Genomic DNA, 10,738 nt, shown 5'->3' with positions numbered 1-10,738 from the left:
GGAGAATATCTCATGTGTGGGATTGAGGCACCCATCTACCATAGTGACGTGAAGTCTTAGGGTGTTTGCTGCTTACCAGGTGCTTAGACCCGGGATGTTGTGGAGAGTCTGCTGAGGCTTGTCTGTCTTTTGGACTGTCACCTCCTGCTGCTCACCCATCTGAGCACCAATGATACTGCCAGGGAGACACTGAGCGTACCAAGAATGGCCACAAGGCTCTGGGGCAAGGGTGGAGTGTGTGGGGCTCCATGTGTTTTTGCCTGTGAAGGCGAAAGGCTTGGGGAGGAGTTGATGGATCCTGCGAGTCAACATTTGGCTGTGGAGCTGGGGTCTTTGAGAGGGATTTGGCTTTTGCAGTCGTGGAAACCTCTGAGGGTCGAAGACTGGTGGGAAAGGATGAGATCCAACCAACTAAGCGGGCCAAGAGCATCTCTGCCAGCAGGCAGAGAAACCTGGTGAAGACAGTTGTAAACAGTGGGGAAATCGTGGACAGGGCTTGAGAAGCAAATGATGCAGGATGACAGTTACAAGAGTGATCTCAGGAATGGTTATGCAAGGTGAAAAGAGGAACTAGAACTCTGTGTGTGGTCACGCAGCTACAACACTCTTGAAATCGCTTCAATGTGCTGGGACAGCTTGCATGACAAGTGCTGCAATGAACAGATACAGGTCCTTCAGAAAAGATGGGAAGACAAGGATTGAGGGGGTTTCCTTCAAAGTGAAGGAGTGGTTTGAATATATGAAACTCTTTGTGGGACAGAGGACAGGCAAGTGGAGAGCTTGTAGGTCATGATAAAGGGATAGGCCAGTATGGGGCACATCATGATGGGAGTTTGTTACAGATCATCATCTGATGATGAGGAAGCATACAAAGTGTTTAGACAACTTGAGGAAGCCTCTGGCTCACATGCTGAGCCTCTCAGAAATCTGCTGGAAAAGTGTCGTGGTTTAACCCTGGCCGGCAACTAAGCACCACACTGCTGCTCACTCACTTAGTAGGAAAAGGCTGAACAATGAAATTGTGGGCTTGTTGCTGAGTGGGGTGGGTGAATTAGTTAGTGGCAAGGGACACAAGGTAAGGCTGAGGTACTTGTGCCTCCTGTGCCTCAGTCTTCACTCATGAGGCTTCACAGGCCTCTGTGCTTAATGAAAGGGTTCAAGAAGAACAAGGAGTCCCATCAGGGGAGAAGGACCAAGTCAGGGATTGCTTGAGAGAACTTGACCCATGTAAGTCAATGGGACAAAATGGGCTGCATCCAAGGCTGCCGAGAGAGCTGGTTCATGTCCATACAAGACTGCTCTCTGTCATCTTTGAATTATCGTGGAGATTGAGGAAGAGCCCCAATGGCTGGAGAAAGGCAAATATTGTACCAATCTTCAGAAAAGGTTAAAAGTGCAATACAGGGAACTGCAGGCTAATCAGCCTCTCTTCGCTCTGTGGGAGAAGCATGGAGGGAGTCCTCTTGGAGCAAATCTCTGCACAGATGTAGGAGGTGGTGATTGGGAACGATCAGCATGGACTAGCTCTGAGGAAAATCTGTTTCCCTGTGAGAACAGTCAGGAAGTGTAATAGGTTGCTTGGAAAGGATGTGGAGCCTCCATCCCTGGAGGTTTTCAAGACTCGACTGGATAAAGCCCCAAGTAAGCTGGTCTGATTCTAGCTGACCTTTAGAGTGGGTGGTTGGACTAGAGGCTTCTTAAGGTCCCTTCCCACCTGAATGAGTCTGTGATTCAATGATTCTATAACGCACAAGATGACAAAGGTGGGCAGACTAATCCTGTTGTTGTGCTGTTTGTATGTATGGTATGGCAGAGTGAATAAACAAAGCAGAGGCATTACATGCCATCATGAAGATGCAAGCCTGATGGTCTGCATCCGTACTGCTGTTTAAGTTGGGGAGTTACTCAAGTGCTGTTAGGAAAAGAAAACTTCAGGTGATGAGAAGCTGAGAAACACAAGTCTTGCTGCAGGGTCTTTTATCTAATACTTTTCTCTGTATGATTTTTTTTTTTCTTCCCCCTAGTGCTTGAATTTTGTTATTTAAAGGCCATGGCCCATAGTGTGTTAGGGATATAACTGCAAACAGAAAGACAGCAGATAAATCTATATGGGATTTTTAAATGGAGCGAATGGCATTAATGAACATATGACATGTCCATTTGTCAGAGTTGGGAAGGAGGAAGACATCACAGATTTGTAACTTAGAAATTAATGCAGTTATGCAAAACTTCTGTTATGTGGACTCCAAGGATCTATCTACAGTTGAATTTTTATGCTGTGATTGGCATTACACAGATGGGAAAAGGGGATAATATGATGAGAGAAGTGTCAGGGCATGAAAGCATAGAAAAGCGTGTGCTAGTGGGTTTTCTGGTTTTGTGCTTTTCACAAATGGTGCTATTCATAGGTCATCTGCATGGAGGATTTACTTGACATTGCAGAAAATGTTTTCTGCATTCAGTGCAGGAACATTCTCTAACTCTATTCTAGCTGATAGCAGTTTTGGACATAACACAATGTTGATAGTTTAATTGTTTACCTAGTATGAATCTTGCATGAGAAACTCAAGTAAAGACAGCTTGAACTGAAAATAGCGTCACTCTAGTTTCTTAGACGAGAGAGATGCTTTTGAAGAAGTATAGATGTGGGGACTACAAAGCAGCTTTCAGTTTGCACTCCTCAGTGAAGATTCTGAAAAGGCTATTCATATTAGCCTAGTACTGCACAAAAAAAAGATTCCTTTTAAATTAGGATTTATAAATAATCTGGAGTTCAGTCCTTGCACTGACTCTGTGGAATGAAGCTGTTTGCCAAGTTACTTGAGGAGAGAGCCTTTTTTTCCTCCTTTTTTCTTCTTCTCCTGGAAGGATGTGTGCACTGCAGTTGAGATCTGCATGTGGGAACCTAAATACATGGTGCAGCAGGGAACAATGTGAATTTGGAATGCATCAGAGCCATTGCGTTCCAGTGTCAGCCTCGATACTGTCAGAGCAGTCTGTTTTCAAAGAACCCGCTCTCGCCCAGAAGCCTGCGACTCCAGAAGTCCTTTCAGATAGTAAAGAGCAGTTAATCACTTCCCACTACTTGAGAGGAACAAATATGCTACCCCTGGACTATTTAATTGATCTATTTTCTTAACAACAATAAAAGTATAGCAGGCTTACATGGTTGTGCTATGGGATGGAGGGAAGGGCCTTATGTACTGTGGGATTCCATGGCTGCAGCTCTGAGGGAACTCACCCATCATCTCTTCAAGTGCAAACACCTTTTGTGGAGTGGTGTTAGTGGGATAGCTGGAAGAGATCCTAGCGTTGCCTAAAAAGGGAGCTTTCTGAAAGAAGGCATGTGTTTACAGGCAGAGGGAACTTTCTGGAATAACAAATTGGTTCCAGATTGTTTCAAGGAATGGGTAAAGACAGTTCACGCAAGTCCTTATTTTGACTCTGTGTCACCACACTAGTGTTGATAGCTCTTGGTAGCTCCAATAATTGTTACTCCTGAGGATCCTTAAGGTCTGTAGCCCAACGGCACCACACTAAGATAACCTGTGTTATGCCTTTTAGAGAGGTAGAGCAAGGGCCATAGAGGAAGTGACTAGTTTGTGGTAGTGTGATGTCTGTGGTGAAAAAGGAAAACAAATTCAGACTCCTGGTTACTATCTTAACTGTCATTTTTCTCTGAGGAAAAAATCTTCGGTCTTATCCTATTTACTTAATACTCTGTTGGCAGAAATGTTCTTTTGTAGCCATGTAGATGTTTTTCTGATGTTAAATTAGACTCAGTGACACTGTATGTTTGGATGTGTCGGTAGATCCCTCCTTCAAGCCTGAGCTGCACTGGAACGTTTTCCATATTGGAACATGAACATGAAGTTAGTTGAGACAGTAGTAACATAGTTGCTGCTGTGGTCCAAGGCTGCATCATCAGCACTTGAAGTGTCTTACGATAATGGTCACAAGGCCACAAGAGTGGCCTCATTAACACAAGACTAATAGCGTGTGTCTTTAAGTTATGGTATCAAAAGCTTTTATTGTTGCATGCCATTTTGTTATTACATAGGTATTAACTCAGCAGTGGGGGTGTAAGTGCTGATAGCATCTGAATAAATAACGCTTAGCTTTCTGCTTGTAGTGTTTGGAAAAATGTTCTTTTTAGCCCTGAGGATCCTTTGTTTCGAGGGGGGGGGGGGGGGGGGGGAAGGAGGGCTGGGGAGAGCAAAGGTGATTATCTCTGCTAATAGTTTGTCTGCTTGTGCTTGATTGAAATGCAGCCTGGCTCTCCTGTATCACTGACTTATTCCCAAAGAGAAGTTCCAGTTGTCTACAAAGCCAACACCTTTGGACAGGCACCATCTGGCCAACTGCTTATTAACTCCCATGGTCCTGCCTGATTCTACCAGTAAAGAGACCAGTCTCAGAGAAAGCAAACTAGAGGGATGCTGCCAGGGGCCCCAGGATCTCTCTTCCCTAAAGAAAAATGGATTCCATACAGCCTCCCTAGTGGGTGCCATGTAAAAATAATTAAAAGGGCACTGAGGAAAAACAGCTAATTAAAAAGACTAAACATGGAGTCTTCTGATTCTTTAGGCTGGCCAGGCTTTTCCTGTGGGAAGGCCAGAAGTCGATTGTGTCTTTACGCTGTCATTTCAGTTGCCCTGTTTTGAAGCTGTGTGAATGCTCCTTTGAAACCAAGTACAAGTCAGGGCAGCCATGGTTCCCTATGCATCCTCATACCTGTGGGATTTGCTGCCTGGCCATGCTGGCCTGACACTCCTTGGTGGTTTTATTCTCCTTCTACAGCAGCAGAGGTGGACTCCATTGAACAGAGTTTTTAACGGATTAATTTTTTACTGCAAAGATCCTGTGAGGACAGACTAGGTTATCAAAGGTGTGCAGGTTTGAAATCTGTTGTCCCATTGATGCCATGTGTTTGAATGGAAGCATAAAAACAAGCAAACAAAAACCTTTAAGAAAGATAATACACTAAGGTAATCTAAAATTGTTGCTGGCTGGAAGAAGTATGTTCATTGGTGGGGTATTTCATCAAAGAGCTACACACAGGGAGCTTTAATTTCTATTGGAAATTCTTTTGTATGAAATAAAGGAAGAATCGGCTCTATCGCGGTATGCTACACCTGTCACCATAGGGATCTTACTGCATTTTTAAATTGAAGGAATGTGATTGGCTTTAGGAAGGCAGTAGAGGATACTTGTAAACCCACAAATGATGGTATAGTGTCTCTGAAAATTTTCTTTCCACAAAATCTTCTGAAAATTTGGACTCTAACAAAATAGAAGAAATTACAGACTTTTTACAGAAAGATCTTTACAATTAATATGAAAAGTAGCATAAGTAACTGTTACATGATCACTGCCTCACTTTGATTTTAAAAAAGAAGGTATTTTTTCCGTTATCTGTTGCTAGGTAGTTTCATTGCTAGGCACTGTGGTCCAAAAATGTTTTATTTGTTTGAAATTCTCTGACAAAAATTTAAAATTAATCTTCAAATCTTTCCAAAACTTTGTCTGATATAAAAACATATGTTCTTTGATTTCTACTCCAAATGCTCAAGTATTTTGAAGATTGGGGAAAAAAATAAAATTAACCAGAAATGTTGTCTATCAGCTTGTTATAGTTATGCCATAACACAGTGTATGGCCACAGTTAAACTCTCCTATTGTTCTGTCTTAAAGTTAGGACTGTATAGGACTTGTTCTCAGCTGCTTGGACTTGGAAATCTGTTCTGAACAAGGGCAAAAAAATGTAATGGACTCAGGTGCCTTCTTTTCTTTCCACTTTCCTTCCCTTTTCTTTTTCCGGAGGGACTTCTATTTTTTGCCAAGCAAAACACACAGCAGAATTTCTGGCACTGTTTCTCCTGCTGGGGAATGAATGGTACAACTCGTAATCACTAACATTGTGCACAGATGCTCAGAGAGATGATAGAAATGGAAAACTGACCATAAAGCAGTTGCATTTTGGTGTGATTTCCCTAATGCAGGGCACTCAGAAGTTTTCTATTATCAATAATTAAACCAGGGAATATTACAAGGAGAAGGCAATGGCTGAAATGGCTATTGGTAAGTTATCTTCAAAAAGGTGTGGGTACGTAAAATATTTTAGTCTGCAGGTTTGATTATTGTTTCCCTCTCTTATCTGTGGAACCACTTTTATCTTTTGCAAAAAAGAAGTTAACAAATAAAGGTTGATAGAATTGTCTTCCTTTCAGCCTATGCCTTTTGCAACTTCATTTTTACCATGTTTTACAATTGTGCTTGAGCACAAGCGTTGGCCAGAAATGTGCAATTGAGGTAAACTTCCATTTGAAGTCACTTGAAGTCACTAGGAGTTTAGTTTGTGTGAGATCGTATGGGATCAAACAGCATATTGGAATAATCTCAGTTGATGTTTGGTGTTAAGCAGTTCCAATATATAGTGCATACTAGGAACTTTCTTAGCAAATCTGCACAGATGAGCAAACCACAATTAGTCAGCACAGCCAGAAGATCTAGTACTGAGCTAATCTTCCCATTCAAGTAAACAGAAGGCGTACTTACCCAACTTTGTTTTTTCTTTCAAAGACCTATGCCAATATATTGTCACATCATCCCCAGTGTATTGCTGGAGCATCATTGTGTGTCATGGGGACCAAGGAGAATTGAACAGGTGTGCTGTGGAGAATGTGATGAAAAGGTTTTATTTAAAGGATGATTTCATGAGGGAAAAATGAGAATATCAACTTGGGTAAGAACATTATATGCTTGCTTATTTTGACATTTGAGGCAATAATTAGGACCTGGAAATCTTACTCTAAAAGAAGTCGAGGCTTATTTAAAAAAGTGTGTGCATGCGTATACACAAACATATATATACACACAAATATATCCTGCTGTCTCTGTCAGCAATGTTAACAGTGTTCACCTGTGCAGTATTGTTTTGGAGGAGTCGATAACTGAATAGCTAATGAGTACTAGAAAAAAGGCAACTGGCCATGCTTATGTTTTGTCCACAAAACTTTTCAGACATGCTCTTTTTTCACCTTCAAATCTGGAATAGCATCTCAGAAAGATAGTATTTCAAGCAAGAGTAAGTGCAGGATTTTTACTTCTCCTTTCTTTTGAAAGCACGTTTCAAAGCAGCCTTGACAGAGTAGTTGCTGTATATACTAGTGTACGTCTAGATATAATCTACTATTTGCTACCACAGAAATGTTAGAGCGAGTGACTGTGTAACTAGAACCAGTTAGGCCTGGCAAGGCCTATTAGATGTAATTCTGAGGAAGGTCTCTTTAATTGATTTGGTAGATTGAGGGTGGTCGACTCTTCTGTTCTTTAAATTCTTGCCTGATGCTTTCCAATATAAAGCGCTGATCTTGAAAAATGAGAGCATTCAGACATACAGGTGAGATTTCAAGGTCCTTGTTCTGCGTTCATTCCTCCATTCGTACTGGAAGTCAGAATATCTAATGATGGATAACCTTGAAAATTTGGCTAGGTCGGAGTCTCTCTCTAACATGTAAAGCTTGAAACTTCTTAGTTAATTCATTTAATTGCTGTATTGCTAATAGACTTTTGGACCTCAGTGGCTGCCTGTGTCCATTCTTCAATCCCATGTTTTCTCAGATGCTTGAACGCACCCAACCTCCTGCTCTTCTCCTATCTGATCAGTGAATCATGAGCATCATGTGGCCGGCTCTGGAAGCCTGGTCCCCAATGTTCCCAGCAGTGTACTGAGTCTGCATTAGTTCTGTTCAAGTGTTAAACTGCAAGATAAGACCCAAGCGTTTGAGACCTAAAATGTAACATTCATCTAGTTTCTTAGACAAAACATTCTGTTAACTCCAACCAAGCCAAACACAAATGCTCTTAACTCTGGCCAGTTTTCATAATCTCAGTTTTAATATCAGGGCCAGGTTTCCAGTGGCTGATCCAAAAAGATAAATGAAACACACATAAGATGTCTTAGGCCAACAGGTGTTGCAGCTGCTTTTATAACACAAAGCTGAAGAATTGTTCTGACGTGAAACTCTGTTTCCAGTCATCAAATAGCATACTTTGGAAGACATCACAAAGCATTGCAGAATGTCTTTGAGTGACAATTATTTAGAGAAGTTAGAGCCCTTGTAATGTAATTTTCCAGTGTTGGTATATAATTAGGCAGGATGAATAAAGAAGAGTCCCCATTGTGAAATACCGAGAAGCTGCTGTGCCCCTCCCAGTCCAATGCTGCTGAATAAATCAAATTTAAGTTCCAGTTGTGCGGCTTCTGGCTTTCTGAGCTTTGAAGCCTGTACTGAGTGTGCTGCACAACTGGTCCAGCTGACTTCTGCCTTTGATCTTCAAGGATCCCTTGGAAACATTATCTACGTGTTTAAAAATTAATTCTTTTGTTTCTTTTTCCATATTTTGTTAAATCTGAACACTGTGCTTGTGAAACATGTCACCTTCATAGGGCTGAAAGACAGAATTTTCAGCAATAGCAGCAGCACAAGCTGAAAGTTCCATCTTTTACCAGTGATGTGTCTCAAACACAATGTCCGCCTCCTTAGGGGACATCAGAGTCTTTGCTGCATCAAGTCCTCTTAGATGATGGAGTTTCTTGGTGCTTAGATTGTTTTTAAGAGACTGAACTATCAAGCTGTTATCGGATGCTATTGTAAAAGACTAATTCTACACTGTGGAATCAGCATGCTTCTGTAGGTGAAAATGAAAGCTTCAGTTTGGCAACGCCTTCCAGTTGCTATTGAGCTGTGCCAATGTTGAACTGTGACCTGTGGTGTAAAGCTTTATATTCCATTGGTTTTCTTCTGAGAGGTCAAGTTTTACCCAATGCTCATGGATTTATTTAAACATCCTTAAGAACACTCCTTCTGTTTGCTGTCTGTATTTGTGATCATTTGTGTAACCAGTCCCTCAGCAGGTACAGGCATTTGTTAATTACTACAGACCTTAGCAGCAGTTTTAGTAACAGTGTTTCAGGATGGGAAGGTGATATTTGGAGATAATCTCTCTTTTGCTAAATGGGTAAGCATGTCAAATACTTATTTGTAGGAGACAAAAATGTTCCCATAATTGCTCTCTGTGACAGGAAATAAAATTCCTGTTCTTTATATGAAATGAGTTCATTGGAGGAAAAATAATCAGTTCAGGCTACAGGTTACTGAATGCGGTGTGGAAAAGGAACCTACCAGAAGGTAGGAACCTACCAGAATTGGTGACTTCAGCTGTTTAAATTCTGTGACTTCAGCTGTTTAAAATTCTGTGACTTGCTGTTTAAAAGTTTGTGAATGCTCGTCAGGAAGGCCCCTTTTCTGGTCAGGGGAGAGTGACCGTATTCTCCAGGTACCTGTGCAGGTCCCCCTCCCCCTAACTGAAATATTACTTCTAGGGTGAGATGAATCACTGTCTGGAGATGCTTCTCTCTCTGTTGAGGCAGCCTAGATGTCTAGTTTAGATTAGATGCCTGACTTTTAGTCAGCTAAAGATACTGAGATGAATGAAATTCTCTGGACTATTTCCTCTTTGTGCTTGAAGAGTATACCCGCATGCCACAAGGGATCCTGTTCCTGCAGGATTGTGATAAATAAGAAATGAGGGACTGATCTTTCTCTTTTGGATAAAACCCAGAATCAAGGTGGAAAAAAAATCCTGTATATAGAACCCTTTCTTCTAGAGCAGGCTTCCATTTTTAGTTTCTAAATCTTTGCCTTTGTGTTGGGAGGGGATCGTACACTTGCAGCTGCAGTTACAGAGATACTGCAAATAGATTGCATAGTATCCTCTGTGTAGCATGCCTGATTGAATTATCTTTTGAGGTAAAGTCTCTGCATTGTGTCTAATACTTAGATTTTTTTTCCTAAAGGTGAAAATTATGCAAGGTATTAAGATTTAGAAGAAGCCTCTGTACACTTAGAACTAGCAGGGATGTACCTCAGAGGTAAGGGCCTTGTATGAGCAGAGCAACATTGTAATCTACAAATAGGCACAATGTGTGTAAATTCTGATCCTAAAATTAAGTTTACTGAGTTTAAGTAACTTGCATCGGAAGGATATATGCCCTTGTTGATGTGCAAGAGCTCTTGTGCTCTCCATCTGCCCTGTTTGCTGGGATGCTCTTGGAAAGAGCCAGCACTTGCTACAGTCTCAAACATAACTTTGAGTTCTGCTTGATCTTTTGTAAATGGTAGGATTTGCCTTATGATTAATCAGACATGATAGAAGATTAAATTTAATGGACTGCATTGATTCCTTGGGGGAGGAGCATAATTAGAGCAGAATTTAACTCAGCTCAGTGGTTTGAAAACAAATGATCCATCCAGAATATCGGAGCTTAAAAATAAAATGCACACTGATCAAACATCAACAAATATGAGAAGCCCTGCAAATGCAGTCCACAAGGTTGCTTTTGCCAGGTGCAGCTTTTGCAGCTCCTTTTTCTCTACAGAAACACCAGTCTAGAGTCTTCCCATTATATATATAATACTGTGTGAGCACTGCAAGACTTGAGTATGTTTTGGTGTGTTTGCAATGTGTTGTATTCAATGTTTTGAAGTAGTATGTGACTGTGATGTCAGGGAGACCTGTTAAACTGTGTCTTACGCTTTCATAACTGGAGAAGACTTAGACCCCTAGAATTAATCATGTAATCCACAGACTTATATTTTAAAATACATGCGTATATATGCTTATATATGAAATATTTGCATACCTTACTGTTTTGTCCCACCAGCCTCAGATT

This window comes from Pygoscelis adeliae, unplaced genomic scaffold (assembly GCF_000699105.1).
Source record: "Pygoscelis adeliae isolate BGI_AS28 unplaced genomic scaffold, ASM69910v1 Scaffold186, whole genome shotgun sequence".
In the NCBI taxonomy this organism is placed as follows: domain Eukaryota; kingdom Metazoa; phylum Chordata; class Aves; order Sphenisciformes; family Spheniscidae; genus Pygoscelis; species Pygoscelis adeliae.
The sequence above is the reverse complement of the archived record's forward strand: the minus strand, read 5'-3'. Positions refer to the sequence as shown.